This window comes from Centropristis striata, chromosome 7 (genome assembly GCF_030273125.1).
Source record: "Centropristis striata isolate RG_2023a ecotype Rhode Island chromosome 7, C.striata_1.0, whole genome shotgun sequence".
NCBI classification, from domain to species: domain Eukaryota; kingdom Metazoa; phylum Chordata; class Actinopteri; order Perciformes; family Serranidae; genus Centropristis; species Centropristis striata.
Window position 1 is genome coordinate 22974462 of NC_081523.1, and position 17588 is coordinate 22992049.

Consider the following 17588-nt stretch of genomic DNA (forward strand, 5'->3'; position numbering starts at 1 on the left):
TGCATCTATTAAAACAAAATCATTCAGGAAAAGTGAAAAAAAAAAAGTGGAGTAAATAGAAAAGAATATAAATCACTTCCAAGCTGCACTGATACAGATGACATAGACTGAAGTATTTGAAATGAATGAAAACAGAAATAAGTCATTGGGACAGACACTGAATGAGGCCATGACTTGAGGAAGTATGGTTAGAAGATTTCTCAATCAACCACACTGCCTGCTCGGCCATCTGTGTGTTTGTGTGTTTACATGTGACCTGTTTCAATGTTCCTTCTGCTTTTTTTTTAACCCTTCATTACAAGGACTATGATCGCCTGGCTCTACAGCACATTTTCTAGCTCAATTTGTCTCTTTCTTTGTCCCCAGAAATGAGCCGAACGGCTTGTAGTCAGCGGCAGTCTTTCCTCCCTGCAAGATTGTTCCAGGGTCAGATACAAGCATATTTTTAAGAATTTGAAATATTAAGATCATTGTCACAACGACCCTGATTTGTAAAAAATTATTTATAGTGATGAGCTCTATTTTCTCTGAATTCTGTTTCGTTCGAAATATGAAAATTTAGCTGGTGCCACTGCTAGCTTTGTCCATTAAATGTTGGAGTCTGATCATGTTCTAGCAGAAGAAGAAGACGAAGCCATATGTTTGTTTACCCCTAAAAAACAAACTCTGCTGCTCCTCTAAACCTCTGACTTGTGAAGGAAATAACTACTCACAAATGGTTTTTGATGAGTTTGTCGCTATCCAATTGGCAGTTCGGTCTTACTGCTGCTTAACTTCCAAAATGCCATTAATTTTCTGGCTAATAAATTTGTTTTTTCAACATTTCTTTCAGAGACTGTAAAAATGTGACAGGAAATAAAGGGAAAGAGAGCAGGGCATGCAAAAAGTTTCCTGCCCCCTGGACTCAAAATGTGGACACTGCGATTATATAGCGAGCGTCTATTTTTCTAGGGTTTTTGGGGGAGATTTTTCATGCATACATTGAGGTGGTGGTGCTTGGGTGGCCTTGGGCAGCTGCTACTTGTAATTCTCTATCCTATGTTTCACTTCTCTGCTTCTGTTGCTAAATACCAATACACGGTATGCTGATTACTTGAATCTCAGAACTCTTTCCTTTATCTGGAAAAGCATGTAGGTTATGTACCTCAACATGATAAGGAAACAATTCCCCTACTGGCCACATAAACGCATCATCAGTAGTATCAAAGAACCACTCTGTGCAGACAAAAGTCGACAACATTCACAAGTCCTGTTCATCTACGGTGCATACGCTCTTACCTATCCACCACAGTTAACTGCTACTTTTGTAATTAGAACGAAATGAGGCATTGGTTTAGGAGTTAACCACAGAGTCCCACAGAAAAGAGGAAACAGGATGCATTCCTAAGTATTCAATGAGAGCCCTACAACCCCTGTCCTTCATTCTGTGAGTATACACTGCTGACCCAGAGTACCCTTAACACATAGTTACAGATGATAAGTAGGAGGAAGGACACATTTTCAAAACACCACAGAACAGGCCTTAGCTGACGCAACGGTGGAGCTCTTGGTTTATGCAGACAGCCCATGGATGATACAATGTTGTATAATCAGCCACAGGGTTGCGAGATGTTCACACGGCTGTCATGCAGCAGAACAGTGACCTTTATATGTACTTAAATTAGGTTTTTTACTGAAAGGTTTGGGCAAATAACTTGACTTTAAATCATGGCGTGATATGTAGCAGAATAGCAGAATGTTACAGATCAGCTCAGTTACAATCAGTCACTGAACACTACCAACACACAGTTACTTTTCTGTTGTTTCCTCTGTGCAGCCTTCGGTTTAAATCTAATTGCAGATCTGCTTCATTTATAGCTTTGGTACTTTTGTTTACATCAAATGTGGAAATCATATTGTTTTTAACATGGGGTATTGAAAAGGGATCAAAGTTTTGCTACTTTTGACACTCTTAGCTGACCATTTCAACAAAGGCTGATGGTAGAATATCATTATGAAATGCCTATTGGCAGGAAAACCGTTATGTCTACAGATTCCAACATGCATTACATACAGCTGCTTCTCCCCATGCTTCCTTTAAATGAGCAACAGTTGAATAAACTCACAGTAAGACATCAGCTAAAGTAGCATTAACGAGGGTTTATCGTTCTGAAACTACACCAATATGTACGTGTACATACCATCTTCCTTAAGTGCAGCAAAGAAGGGTCTATTCTTAATACAGGAAGTATGAACGTGTGTGTGTGTATGGATGGGGGCGGGGGGTGTGGGGGTAGTCAATGACTGTGGTCCAACAGAGAAACAAACCGGGTGGAGGGGGGGGGGGTCTGTTGTGGTCGGGCCAAACATGGAGCAACATGTCTCGTTATCTCTCGGCTGACATCTCTCTTCCTCTACGTGTCCTAAACGACGACGTTCACAGTTGTGGATTTTTTAGATTGTGTCACGCGACAAGCCTTCAAAATTTTTCATTAGTATCATCAAACATACCAGGGGGACACATGCGTCAGTGAGGGAGTGAAAACTTGGCACTGTGAAATATTGCGTCACTAAAGTTCCTGGATGTGGCCTGTCACAACAACTAATTCTCTTCCTGTACTTTTCAGAGCATGCTCAGTGCATGCCCCCTCGTGCCCCTCCAGCTGGCCCCCCCAGAAGCCTGTTTCTATCTGCCTGACCAGCCCAGCGATGACTCAGCACTGACTGACTACAGAACACGCACGTACACACACACACACACACACACACACACACACACACACACACACACACACACACACACACACACACACACACACACACACACACACACACACACACACACACACACACACACACACACACACTTCCTCTCGCCTGTATCCCTCTGGGGGCTTGGCCGTCTCCGTTCCCATGGTTTTCCCTTTCTTTTCATCCCCTCTGTCCTCTGCTGTGAGGATCTCCAGATGTGTTTGGATTCATGCTTCCTTTACTTTTACCTTGACTGAGGGCCTAACAGGGCCATGTTCAAGTTGTGAGGGAAAACAAAAAGGCTAATACAGTTGTGTGTCTCATTTCTCTGTTCTTATCCAGAACCTCAGACCTCATCTTCATGCTCTGTTATTGTATTATTATTTGCTAGACAGCGTTCAGCAGGGGATGACAGAAGAAAATAGGCCAATTCAAACACACTGAGTTGCAAATGGAAAACATTCCTGCACAATAGAGTCCTGCATTCCCTCCTTCCTTTCGAACCTTACTCATCACTCTCCTCCTCTTCCTCAATGCCTACATTCTTCACAATGACAAACACACACAGAGAAGCACACTGACTGCTTTCTTCGTCTCTCTCGTGCTTCTCAGAAATCTGGCACAGCTTTTCCTGCAGCATCGACACCACTAGGAGCCTGAGAAACGAACCGAACAAATGCTACTGTTTGTTACTGTGAAAGTATGGAGGCTGCAGCTAAACCGATGTTGTGAAAAAACAGCATACAGACAGTGACATATCCAACTCTTCGCCGTCATTTATTGGACAGATGCACACGTCAAACAGGTGCAAGGAAAAAAATAGTCTGTCTGGAGAGCTGCTTGTGACTGACTGACATTAAGAGAGATAACATACAGCCTCTTATCTGAACAATTAGTTGATTCAGTTAATTACCCTGCAATTAGTTTTTCAAGCATAAAATACAAACATTCTCTAAATGTGGCTTTTCAAATGTGAGGATTTGTAGGTTTTCAATATTTACTGAATTAATGAAATATATTTGTGCTGGTCAGACAAAACAAGCAATTTGAAGTTGCAAGTTTGGACTGTGGGAATCTGTTATGGCCAATTTTCAAATCAATTCAGAGATGAATCAATAATGAAAACATATGCACTTTGGATGTTAGGGAGGTTGTTTCTTTGCAGCTTCCAAATTTAAGTTTATACTACATTTCACATCGTTTAATGAGTCAATTTTAAGAGCAAGTTGGGTTAAAACGACAAAAATGTTTAACCCAGCTCTTATCGTTGCTCATAAATTTGTTGCTCTGACCCCAGATGTCCTTTTTTTTGTTTTATTCGGGACAGCCTGAAGCTGATTTTTATCAAGCAGGAAGGAAACAGGATGCGTGAAAGACACCCGTGAATCGATCTTGTCAGCGTGAGTAACCTCATGACTTGTGTCAGCTCGCTGAGTTGATTTTTAATACAAACGTGAATCAACTTTTGGACACACTGTGGGGAGAGGGGGTAAACGTGTGATGCATTGGTATGTCATTCCAGCTAAATTCCAAAAATGGAAGAGTTAGCAGCATGCTTGTGGTCGCCAGTAAACTATATCCTGGATATGGCCTATTGGGAGCAGAGCCAAACTGAAATTTCCTTGAAACCTGCCTTGTGTTTGATATACACACATGCTGCCAAGTTTAAGCTCTGGACCACCATATTACCACCACAACACAAGGCTCAACACTAACTTTTGAAAATAGTTGCCAGTTGTCAGCTCAAGCCAGGATACTAAGCCTCCCAAGACTTCACACATTTCCTTTTTGTTTTGTCTCATCTAGCAGTTTTGTAAGTTGAATCATGTTGGGTCAGATGAATGCCAATTTCTTAAAATGATTGCAAGAGAAGGCTTTCATTTCCCTGCAGAACCAAGAAATTAAAACCTACAAAGAGTTACACAACACGTAGAGATTATCAGTGCTGCTGGTGGAAGCCTTGTTCCAGGGAGGTCCTATTTATATCTCAAGAGCTTGGTATCAGCTCTCACACACCACTGTGGGCTCCCTGTTGTCCCCAGTTGGGAGCAGCTCTTGTTTGATTCAGTGGACACACACACACACACACACACACACACACACACACACAGCAAAAGTAGGTTTTACAAAGGAAAAAGAAAGTTCTTGATCCATTAAGTTGAAGTTGAGGTTCAAGGGTGATGTGTATATGTAAGGTAATCTAGAGGTAAATTGATTAGTCAACTAACTGAAAGGTCAACTGATCTGATCCGGTGATTATTAAAATAGTTTGCTGATTAGTTTTGTTTTGTCTTATCTTTGGGGTTTTTGCTGGTAAACAAAAAAAAACAGCAATTTAAAGATTATATCTTGGGTTCTGTGAATCTGTAACAGCCATTTTTCAAAATCTTTTTGACAATTATTAGAGATAATCAGCAGATCAATCGATAACAGGAAATAATTATTATTGTCAGCCCTAATGCACGCTCAGTGATGTCATGGTGGTTGTCTCTTCTGAGATTAAATCAGTTAAAAATCCATGTTACACTGTAATCGTAAATGGTTAAAGAATGGATTTTATAATGTGTGAATATTTTGCTGAACTTAATTCTTAAATTAACTTAAAATGAAACTCAAATGCTACATGAAAGACGTCACACTGACCTCCCCTGAACTATTTTGCTATTTTTTTTATGTTTTATAGCTTCAAAGATGAAATGATTATCCAAGAATAATAACTTTAATCAACATTGGAAATGCTCCAATGTGGATTTTCTGACTATAGTAATTTAGCCAGCTAGCAGTTAACCCAAAGTCAAGTCTAAAAAGCTTTCCTTTTTTCTTACGCACACAAAGAGATGTGTGTGACTTACTCGTCTGAGAATGTGTGCACATGTACACCTCCATGCAGCGCTTTTCAAAAATAGGATGTGCTCCTAATTGTCATACTCATTATATGAAATGCAATTTACAGCAAGCCACATCCTTCTGACCTTTATATAGCCCTGGCTTTATTACCAAGATCAGCCGGATCCAATCTATTTCTTACAACTCAATTAGTCTGCATGGCATCAAGGCTCTCTGAGACATCAAACACTCTGTTTTTATGGGAAAACTGGAGTGGAAAAAATAAATAAATTGGAAATTAAAATAAAAAAGCAAAAAAAAAACAACGCTGCAACATGTGCATCACAAGGTTCCGGATGAAAAACAGATTTTGTTACCACCTTTGAATTTTATTCTCTGAATCACTGAATGAATCACAGAGCTAGGATCAGAAAACAGGAAGAGAGTGAGTGAGTGTGTGTGAGGGCAGGAGTAAGGGGCTTATTGAAAAGAGAGAGAGAGAGAGGAGGGAGGAGGAGGAAGGAGGCTACAATGAGTGAGGGAGTCAAAGATGAAAAGAAAGAGGAGGAGACAGAAACAAGGGTCACATGTATAGACAGAAAGAGAGATGAGGGGATAATGAGAAGGCAGGCAGGAAGTGAGAAAAACAGAGAAAGGCGAGAGGAGAGGAGGAGGCGCCAGGTTAGTGGGTGAAGGTCCAGGTGGCAAAGCCAAAGAGGAACAGAGACCAAAGGATCTCTGCTCTGCTCTGCCTGGGCAGCAATCACAGCAACAGGAAGCCCTGCCCTGCCCTGGCAAGCAGCGACCAGTGCACACATGCAAAGACACTGTATACACACACATAGGATACCAAAATACACTCCTATGGCAGGGGTGGGAAGAGCACATCAAAGTTTAAGGGCTGCTACTCAAAGTCATTTGTGTTGAAAGCTACATATTAAGAAAATGCACTTTGGAAGACTATGACGGAAACAGGAGGTGCCGAAGGATGATAATTAAAAAAAATATTCTGGGATGCTCACATACAACAGTATATTTTCCATGATAATATGAGACAATTTCAAAAAAGAAATGCGTTTGCAGAACAAAAGGACAAAAGAGTTGCTGAAAAGCTAAAAACACTTGTTTAAATAGCAGATAGCAACTGTGCCAACCAAAGAGATAGTTAGGTTTACTTTATAGGAACAACAATAGATTTGAAAGGAATCGTTTGTCATGTTGGGAGTTAAATGATTAGCTATGATCAATAAGATCATAATTTTAATCATCAAGACTGCCATCACTTAGGGTGAATATCTTGGATGTCTTGCCTTTCCAAAACTATTTAAGTGAAATATTTAATCCAAATTTACAGATTTTTGCATGAAAAAATATCCACTTAATTAAGGTTACTATAAGATTTGTTATTTACTAAAATACAGCCAAAATGATAATGAATGAGTGAGTGAGCTGGGTTGTAACAGGTCTGAAGCGGCAACACAACATCTACTGATCTTGTCACGTCCTCTGTGTCAGGAGGTTGTGAATGCAGCATTTTGTGTGTTTTGAGTGTTTCTTCACTGTTCTTGTAGTTGATTTAATGAAACCCAGAATTCTTTCCCTCCCATTTTTTTTCACCCAAAACACGCCCAAAAAATGTATGCAGCTCTATTCCATCGTGCCTTACAGGAACAAAAGCAACATTATAGCAAATACCAAGAAGGACAACCATGAGTACAAGCAACCATTATGCAAGTCTGTTGTTATCAAAAGGAAAAGCTTTGGGATTCCCGCCAACACCATTCAATATTGTTATGACAGGCAAAACACCCCGTTCCACTGTTAGCCAACACACCAGTTCATGTGAACTGACACCATGTGACCTTTTTCTTTCAATCCCTTTCACTTCATGTTTTATACCCTACAACATAAAGCTGCTATGAGCTAAAAGTGCTTATATTTATTTATTTGTTTCCGGATTAATCAGCGATATAAAAGCAGAAGGTCTATGTGAAAAAGATCTGCAGTTGCAGGGATGTGTTTGGCTAACTCTCAGTGTTCCTGTTTGTGTGAAGTGAGATGTGAAAGAGCTTTGATAATGAGCCGAGTAGAAAGCGAGACGCGCAAAGTTTACATAATTGAAGAACATATTGTAAAGGAGGAAGTTGTACTGCAACATGAGATAACCCTCGGCCTTAACTTCCCATAGCCTGAGGTAAGCATCAGCTGACTGAGGGTAAAACGAGAGCGGGGGAGCCTGCAGCTGCATGGCAATTTAAACCATCAGTAAAGGATAACATGTTTATTCTAAATGCTTAAAGAAGGTATCACAAAGACAAGGACATGTTGATTTGTGTAAAGCCTGTTCCAAAAGTTAAAGCACTTTACATTCTTACATTACAGCAGAAATAAATATTTTGCACATCTACTTAAAGGGATAGTTCAGACTTTTTGATGTGGGGTTGATGACTGAGCCATAGTTTGTGTATCACCTACAGTAGGATGTGGTCTGCTAGCCCACGGTTTGGACAAGCAGGCAGGAGTCCTGGCACAAAAGCTAACCAATGTTCTGCTGTGAATGAGGACAGCAGCAAAAAGAAGCTTTAGGAAACAATCACATTTTTTAAATTCCAATCACATCAAATTATGTATCAATGTTTTGTTTTCAACGGTTTGTGTACAGCTGTGAACCAGTGAAGACTTATCTTGTGCATATGTGTAGGCTACATTCTATTGGGTACATAGGGTTTTTGTTTTGGTTAGAGTATTCTCTAGCTCTCTCCCACAACAATGCAGGCTTCGACACAACACAATGCTGCTATTCTTGAGACGCACAGAAATAAAGCCTGGCTGCTTTCTGGTCATTTCCTGTGGTCTGGGAACGGAGAGAGGGAGGCAGGTCGGGAAAGGAACAAACTAAAAGGCTGGATCTGCGATAAGAAAGGGAATCACACGGATCAAAAGTAGAAAACTAACTGTAGGCTGGAGTATCAAGACCAACGCCCCCATCACTACTGCAACGGAAAACTAACCCGAGGTTTACCATAAAAGAAAGCAGGATATATAATGATTATGTGTCCTGTAGTACAATTTTCACTAACAAGCATCCTTCCAGCTGTCCGGCTTCCTACCAATGACTAATACAAACGTCTCTGCACAGTCTGCAGTCTATCATTAGCCGGCAAAAGAGTCTGGCATGTCAAGGAAATACTAAAATATAGGGCTCCCAGAGACATAATGACAGAGAGAAAAAATGAACAGAGTAGTGAAGTTTTGGCTGCATTGATAGATGTGATGTGTGAGGAGGGAGGACTCAGGGAATGATGTCAGCAGTGAACATCAGGCATCACAAACAAGCTGTCATTCAATGCTGAGTGACGTGGTTCACATGGACAACATTCATATTGTCACAATGATAATGCGATATTCAGAATTACTCATTAAAAAGTTAAACTAATGTTTATCTTATTTTGTGAGGTGTGAGGGCTGCTCAATTATAGCAAAAATCACAATTATGATTATGATCAGTTTATCAATTGTATAACTAATTATTCAATGACTTTTGAAACATCAGGCAGTTATTGAACTTTAACAATAAACTTGTCTTAACAGTGGACTTTATACTACTATTTTATAGACTATATACTATAAATAGTATAAATAAATAATATGCATCATCATTTTTGAGTTTAAATTTAAATATGTCCTTTCTTTTTACCAAATCCAAAACCCATATATTCCATTTACAACAATGAAGAAACGAGCAGCAAATCCTCACATTAGAGAAGCTGAGAACAAAAGATTAGTTAATGTTGATTAACAAATTGACTAGTTGTGTCAGCTCTATAATGCTGAACAGTTCAAAATTGTTGTTTATTTGACTTTCAAAACAACCATTATAGGGGAGAATAAGATGAAACTATGTCACATATACCCTTCTTATTTTCCCTAAAGTTATAAAGTTTATGCAAATTTAAAAAAGAAAGATGCTCCGATCTGACCTTTTCAGTCCAAATACCAGGGCTAATTAGCCAAATCTGAGTACTGGATCTGCCAGATTTGCAACGATACCCTTCCGGCTATTTGAGTATTGGCCTGATATCCAATAATGGAATGCCTCCCTAAAAAATTCTGATTTCCAAAAGAAATCAATCTGAATATTGTTGAAATATGCACACACGCATATGCATGATCCATCCTGCAGGGGAGTGCACGGCACAGATGTTACTAGTCAATAGACTGTGCACACTGTAAAAATGAAGAAAAACTGGATTCATGCACAGACGCATGCACACACACACACACACACACACACACACACACTTTGAGCCCTGGCAAAATAAACAGTGACTGACTGTGCATGTTGCAGAACATTAAATAGGCATACACTGAATAACTAAACAGTTTAAGTGTGTCTCTCGGCTACAAAGCCACCAAAGGCTGACCTCAACTTCTTACTGGAACCCTTAAACACAGGCTTAGTTTCTGAAAAGCTGAAAACAACAATCCATCATTCACAACTTGGCTGAGGAGAATCAATACAATCCAGCCAATTCAAGCATTCAAGACTCAAATGTTCCAGCCGGGGAGAGTACGACAGAAATCTCTGGCTGAAATCCAGGAGCACTTTATGAATGAGTCATCTGCACTCAAGATGTGTTTCTGATTCATTGTGAATTGTCAAGACGCATGATAGTATTTAAGATGTGAGATATTATGTAGGGTGCATGTTGTGACTGATTTCTTCAGTCACTCTGATTGGCTATGAATCATCTGCAGGCATCTGACTTCCTGGAAAGCTAATTCAGAAGTTATAAACTTTTCCACATTAGGACTCATGAGCAGCCAATTGAGTTCACTTTCTAACACAGAAAATGTCACACACGAATCTGTACCTCTGCAGCGATAGCAAACCATGTTTGTGTTGGGAATAAACTTGTGTGACGTGATGCTAATTGTGTATTTTGCATGATAATGTGTTCCTACTTTCACTTCAACTTAGACACACACAGAGGAACAAACACACAAAGGGGCCTTTTCAAGTCTGTATGGGAGAAAATATAGAAAAATATCTAATTGTGCTTATTGTGACAGGTATCACAATGGTGATATGATTTGGGATATGAGAGGAAACAATTATTATTATTATTATTTTGACATACAGTCATGAAAAAAAATTATTAGACCACCCTTGTTTTCTTCAGTTTATTGCTAATTTTAATGTCTGAAGTAAAGGTACATTTGTTTAGACAAATATAATGACAACAAAAAAATAACTCATAATAGTTGAATTCACGAGTTGTTATCTAGCCATTTTCCATTGCAATAGGCCACAATGCAAATTTGATACATTTTAAATAAATGGTTCAGCACTACTAACAATTAGATTTGATCAACTTGCTGATAGATTTCTTAGTTAACATACAAATATTTAAGTGGTTTCTCAGAGGCCATAGTGCTGTCTTCAGTTTGCTTATGTCCAAGAGCAAAATAATTTTAATTTATAGTCACAGTGAAAAAAGAAAAGCAACAAATCCTCATACTTGAGAAGCTGAAATCAGAGAATATTTGGCAATTCTGCTTGAAAGATGACTGAAATGATGAATCCCTTTTTCATATAACTGCCGATCAGCTCATTCATTAATCAACTAATCAGATCTATATGTATGCACTCACAAAACCCCAAAACTACTCATGACTAAAAAGCAAACAAAGATCCAGGGTGTGTTTGTTTTCTAAAGTTTGCATAAAGGAAAACGCATTACTATTTATGTACACACACATATCTACTCAAGTATTGCATCTCCAGAGCCTTAAAGCCAAAACACGTTTTGAGCGGCATGCTCATTCTACTGCTGCTGCTAAATCGGGCCTATAATCAACATTCTTCCAACAACAAGAACAGGGGCGCATTGGGGTAAAGACACGCAAATACACACACAGTCTCTAATTATTGCTGCTTTGGAAAAAGCACACAGACACGCATGTGTGTCCCCAAAAGCTTGCACAAACGCATGCACAGACACAGACTTAACCCTACAACTGTATGCATTGTTTGTGGTGAGAATCCACAGTTGAGTCTGAGATTTTTAGGCCTTGCTGTTTGGGTGGCCAAGTGTTGTGTGAGTCAAATCACACGTACATTACACACACAAAATATGTGTGATACATTGTTCCTTTGTGTCACCAGAAAAGTGCTTACTTTTTCTTCCATTTTTGTCCTAATTTGTGTTTTCCGTCATTCTTCTTTTGCACATTCCTGCTCCTGTCGGTCTGCCAACTTATCTCCCACAGTTCCCCTCTTCCTCCTTCTCATTTCCTCTCTTTCTCCTCTCCCTCTTCTCCCCTCCCCACAGGGCCGCTGTGGGTCAAACCTCTCTCGTGGTCTCATCAGTGGATTTCTTAGAACCCCCGAGGGGAAGAGAAAAGCAGGCGTCCAATATAATCTCAGTTAAAAACACTGAACCATGACATTGCCCGGTCCATGGCTGATAGCCGGCTACATAGCCCACTACTTGACACTACTTCTTCAGTCTTTTCTTTCAGGAAAAAATGTCTCAGACAGCAACCAAGACAATATTGTGTTGTGGTGCATGAAATCCCCATCCACGTAATCATGTCATGTCGCAGAAAATCTTATTATAATGATGCATAACGGGCAACATCCCCCTTTTAGGGAGAGTCCAGGATTTTTCAGAATTTTTTTATCATATCTCATGATATTCACGTGGTCAGACCAGACCTGAAGATCCTGTCAATATTGTGTGGTCGTAGTCATTACATTTTTAGGTTTTGCTGTATTCGTGTTAGTCTGCGCATGACGCCAGAACAGAACTTCTCTTGTCCATACCGCACTGAGCAAAAGAGAAGTGGAGACAGCACCAAAATATCCAACTGTAAGAAACCAAGGAAGTCTGTAGGGAAGTAAACACTTCTGAAAATCACCAAAAGCATTTGTGACGCCAATTAGAGATGTGGAACTGCGATGAACCTTTAAATTATAGTCAACCTTTTGTCTGTGGTCGACTTAAGAGTTAAACCTGGCTGCCATGGAAAATGTTATGTATAGTCTAGCTGGTTTTACTTCCCCACCCTAGAGGCATGTTTTTCTGTCTTTTGTGCTTCAATGATTCAAGGTGTGATAACTGTCTCATCTAAATGACTGAATCGACAAAGAATGCAGAACTCAGCAGGTTGCTGGATTACTGCAGAGAGTAAATATGTACCCTGAAAATGTGTTTTCATTCATCTTAGATGATGTACATTTTTAAAGGTCTGGTAATATGACACAGCTGGTAATAACCTGATAATAATTTGTTAGGTTGGTGATATAAAGACATATATGATGCCATGTAATGAGACAATATAAAGTTAAACATACTGTTATACTGTGGTAGCTTTCCTTTAATATTTCCCTATGTTTTTGTTTTCTTAGTTTTTTTAGGAAGAGCTGCTTTATGGTAATTAATTAGCTGAATTAGCCATTCCCAACTGTCAATTGGCTTTTCAAAATGATGTACTGTATCACAATATGTGCAACCCACAAAAGTCTACCGACTGCCCATATACTGTTTATTTTGACATACTTAAGCAATAGCAGTGGTTAATGAATTCAATATGGCGTCATTCAGTTTGCTCCACATCAGCATCACACGTATACAGTACATTAACATGCGTTCTTGCTCTTTCAAAGAAAGGGCAGCCAGGTGTGACAGTTAGATAAATAATAAAACGTTGTTTTGTTTTTTACACCAACCCAAACAACCGAGCTGAGCTTATCCAGCGGTTAGCCATGTAAGTCAGTCAGCTAACATTTGATTGATTCTATGTGACAAGGTTCTCTCTCTCTCTCTCTCTCTCTCTCTGTGAGTTCAACTGAGGCCTGTTGTATTGTTGTGATGGAAACAGGCTGGCAGATGGAGGAAGCCCTCCCAAGTTTATTTTTAGCTTTTGGGAGACACTGTGTATGGATACTGTATTGTAAAGGCAGTGGTGGAGGAAGTATGCAAACCCTTAACTAAAATTAAAAAAAAGGGATACGAAAGTATTACTGCTCTATTACTTCTTTTTACGAATCAAAGTCCTGCAATCAAAAATGTAATTGAAAGATGCAGTACGCAATTACTGAGAAAGATATTTGATTGTTGAGGCTCATTCCCAGATAATCAAATACTGATGCGTTGGTAGTCGGACCCAACCATGAGAACCAAGGGAATGAACCTTAACAATCAACAAACTTTCTCCAGAATTGCATATTGCATGTTCAACTAACAAAAAACTATTATCAGCAAAATACACAATAAGTAATAAAACATTTTCTGTTGTTATATTGTTATTATTGACGCATAAATGTGGAAGCAGCACTTTAATATTGTAGCTGGTTGAGGTGTGGCGCCAATTTAAACTACGTTATATAACGTTGGACTGTTTAACCTTTAACAATGCATCAGATTTATTTACTGACCATGTGGTTTTATGTAAAATCTTAATCAGAAAAATAACTAGCAAACAAGCTCCTGTCAGATAAATGTAGTGCAATAAAAAGTACAATGTTGTGGAGTAGATGTATAATGTGGCAGGAGCTGGATATACTATAAATAAAGTACCTAAAAACTGCATTTAAGTACAATACTTAAAGGAGTTTATTCATATGATCTGCTTCAACTAACTGTTTGACTACTATTTTGGTCAGAATTTTTTAGGAACCACCACAACTTTACACCTGTTGCCTCAGAATGTGAGCAAACACACACACACCCACAGGGAGAGGCCACCTTTTACTTTGAAGGAACATCCTCCTGCACACAAACCTATATTTACACACACACACACACACACACACACACACACACACACACACAGACACACACACAAATTACTGTTTTGATTTACTGCTACACAACACTGGATTGTGAAACCCATTGGCTGCTCCCCACTTTGTTCCTGTTCTCCATCCTGCAGTCATGAGGGACACTGACCTGAGCACACGCACACGCACGCCCAAGCAACACACAATAGCGTCTGCCGCACACAACAATAAGGTTCACATTTCAAGTATACACTATTAATGTATTGGTTATTTGTGGATGGAACAGGTGGACATTAAAGTGACTTTTTGTGTGGCCTGTTAACCTGTAAGCTATCCCAAAGAAGCCACAATAGGTTGCATATTGCGACATCACCATGGAGACCACCGCTGATAGATTTGCGCCAAATAATATTGAAAATATCACAGAAATGCACACACACTTGAGCTACTACAAACTAACAAAAAGCACGTGTTGTGTACATCTTTTGTGCCAAATATCCCTCTGGAAGTGATGCCAAGCTGCTCAAAGACAGAAACCCCTGCCTGGTGGTAAGACAGGACTCTATTTTTAATGCAAAAACTTTACTTTTTTTGGCTAACAAGTCTGCGCCAGCACCACCGGCCCCGAGCCGAAGAGAAGCAGATCCCTTTAAATTTCACACGAGCACATTTTTTTCGACGATTATTAGTGAAGAAAAGGGGTAATTTTGGACGTAAGTTATATGTGTCCACTGGTCGGGTTCGTAATTTGGGGGGGATTATCCCCCATGTGGTTAGGAGTTCAGTGATGTTAAAAGCACTTTAAGAGGAGAAGGTAATACAAGCTTACAGTCTTCACACCATACTCACGTTCTCCGTTATCTCGGATGGGCACCCACCGCAGCACGACGACTAACCAACAAGTTGGACTTCGCATAACGGAAATGTGTTGAGAAGCATCTAAGTAACTTAAAACGACGTCGGTGAGGAGCAACAGGAAACTGGACATCAGATGAAAAGCTGCACGTTAAAAAGTCCGTCGCTTTCTCTCTCATTGTGAGTGCACGCGACGGCTCCTCTGCAAAAAAAAACAAAAAAGAGGAAAGAAAACTTTCAGCCACGAACTTGACGCGGAAAAAAGTGGCGACTCCTCATTTCCGCTGTCAAAAAAATGTGCCGCGGTCCAGCTGTGTCAAGCCGTAGGAAACACACGGAAAGGCTTCCCACTCTGTCCTGTCAAAATAAGAGCTCGCATTGAGCGGCACTAGTCACTGTCTGAATTCATCCACTAGGGGGCACCCTGTGCACAAACGACCTCAGGGCCTTAGTTAGAAACTGAAAAGAATATCTCTTAACCCTTTGGAGTTTAGGGCTATTCTGTTGGTTTCTGACTGTTCACCATGCCATGTTGGTATAATTGTTTTCAGCACAGCCTCACCTATATGACCTGATTATTATTTTTTCATTTTGACTCACTGGATCAACATTTTGAACACAAAATCACATAAAAACACACACAAAAATACAAAACACACACACAAAAATACAAAACACACACACAAAAAACATATAAAAAAAACACAATAAAATTACAAAAACACATAAAAACACTCAAAAACACAGAAATCACACTTTTAAAAAAAATGTTTTTACGAGAAACATAAAAAAGACAAAAAACACACACACAAAAATGACAATTATATCTCTTAGTTCTACTTTACTTTAGTTCTCTTTTTTATTTGCATTTTTACCTCCCTTTTTGTTGTTATCACTCAGTCCCTTTCTGTCATCTGCTTTCTTGACTCTTGACCTGCTGCAACAAGTGAATTTGTGTTAACTGTTCATTGTGTGATGTGTATCCAGAAACACAATAACTAATTTTGGACAACTATCCTGGTATATTGATGATAACACTGACAATTTACTGAGAAAATGTACTGTTTGGTATTGACAATAATTACAATAAATAAATACTAGTATAAATGCAGTACATAGCTACTGTAGGCAGCTTAATCCACAACAATACATCATAATTTATTAGTTGATTTTAATTTTGTATTCATTATCTGAACCTTCAAAGTTACTAGTATAATGTTGCCAGAGACATGTAGTAGAGCAAAAAGTACAAGATTGGCAAAATGTAGTGGGGTGAAATTATAACTGCAACTCATTGCAGCTAATGCAATTGCACTGTGTCAACATTTGGTGTTCACTGAGCATTGAAACGTCAACTATCTGCAGTGTTTAAGAGCGGTTAATTGATATTGACAGACCATTATGACATTTTACTTGAAAAATGCAAATATTAAATGCCGCTGGCTCTTTTTGTTAATAGCCTGTGGCTATAATAGTTGAAGTATGGAATATTTCTCATATTTAGGTTTCATTTCAGAGAAAGGCACATATTTATTTTGGTAACCTGTTACTCTTATTGTCACACTCAGTTGCAAGTTTTATTAGGTACACATATCTAAAACTAAACTAGTGCAGTCTATTGCAACAGTCTTAAAATAATACTTTTATGCTCAGTTTTTGTTTCAACTAGTTAGATAGTTGTATTGCATTGTAGTGAGAGGTGTTTATATTTTTCCCACTCTATTGATGTTAATGAGCAGCATTATTAATGCAAACTTCATCCTCCAAAATGTGACAGATTTCATGTATCTCTTTTTCAGTGTTAAACCATGGGCTTTTATGTTGAAATGTCCAGACAGGAAGTAGATTTCCTATTCTGTGAAGTTTGGTGCTGTCTGCAGTCAGCAGCTCTCTGCAGCTCTCTGGTCAAGTACAGAACAATATGTGCAAGACGCACAAACTGTCCGGACTCTATAAAGACGTACTGTAACGTCACATTTGGTATGTTAGCTGAAATATGCGGATGTATGTCGCTGCGTTAATGGTTATATCCCACGCCATTCTGATGTAGTTTAACCTTATTAAGAACAATTCATCAAACTGATGGAGCATAACAGAAAAAAAACATATTCAATAAAGCATTTGTATCGATATAAACTCAGGTAATGCGACGCTGTTTGCTGCCAGTGCAACTCTCACTCTCCCGAGCCTGTGGTGGAAGGAAACGACCTATAGCGTCACAATCATCTGTATTTCTGCTCTTTAAATGACTTACCACATTTAAAAAAAAAAAGGAAAATTAAAACACATCGATTAGACAGTTTTTTCTTCACTTGACACAGAAAGTGCGTTTATACCAGACGGTAATTATTATATATTTACTTGTTCCGTAAAGCAGTCATTGATTTCC

General features: G+C 39.1%; 1 protein-coding gene across 1 annotated transcript in view; it reads right to left on the reverse strand.

Annotated features, from left to right (window-relative positions):
• The window catches only part of sh2b3 (SH2B adaptor protein 3), a 52544-nt gene extending 37026 nt beyond the window's left edge, over window positions 1-15518 (reverse strand). The window contains exon 1 of the mRNA XM_059336388.1: window positions 15194-15518. The gene's annotated coding sequence lies outside the window, so the exon portion shown is untranslated. The remainder of the gene's footprint in view (window positions 1-15193) is intronic.
• Between the last annotated feature and the right edge of the window lie 2070 nt (window positions 15519-17588).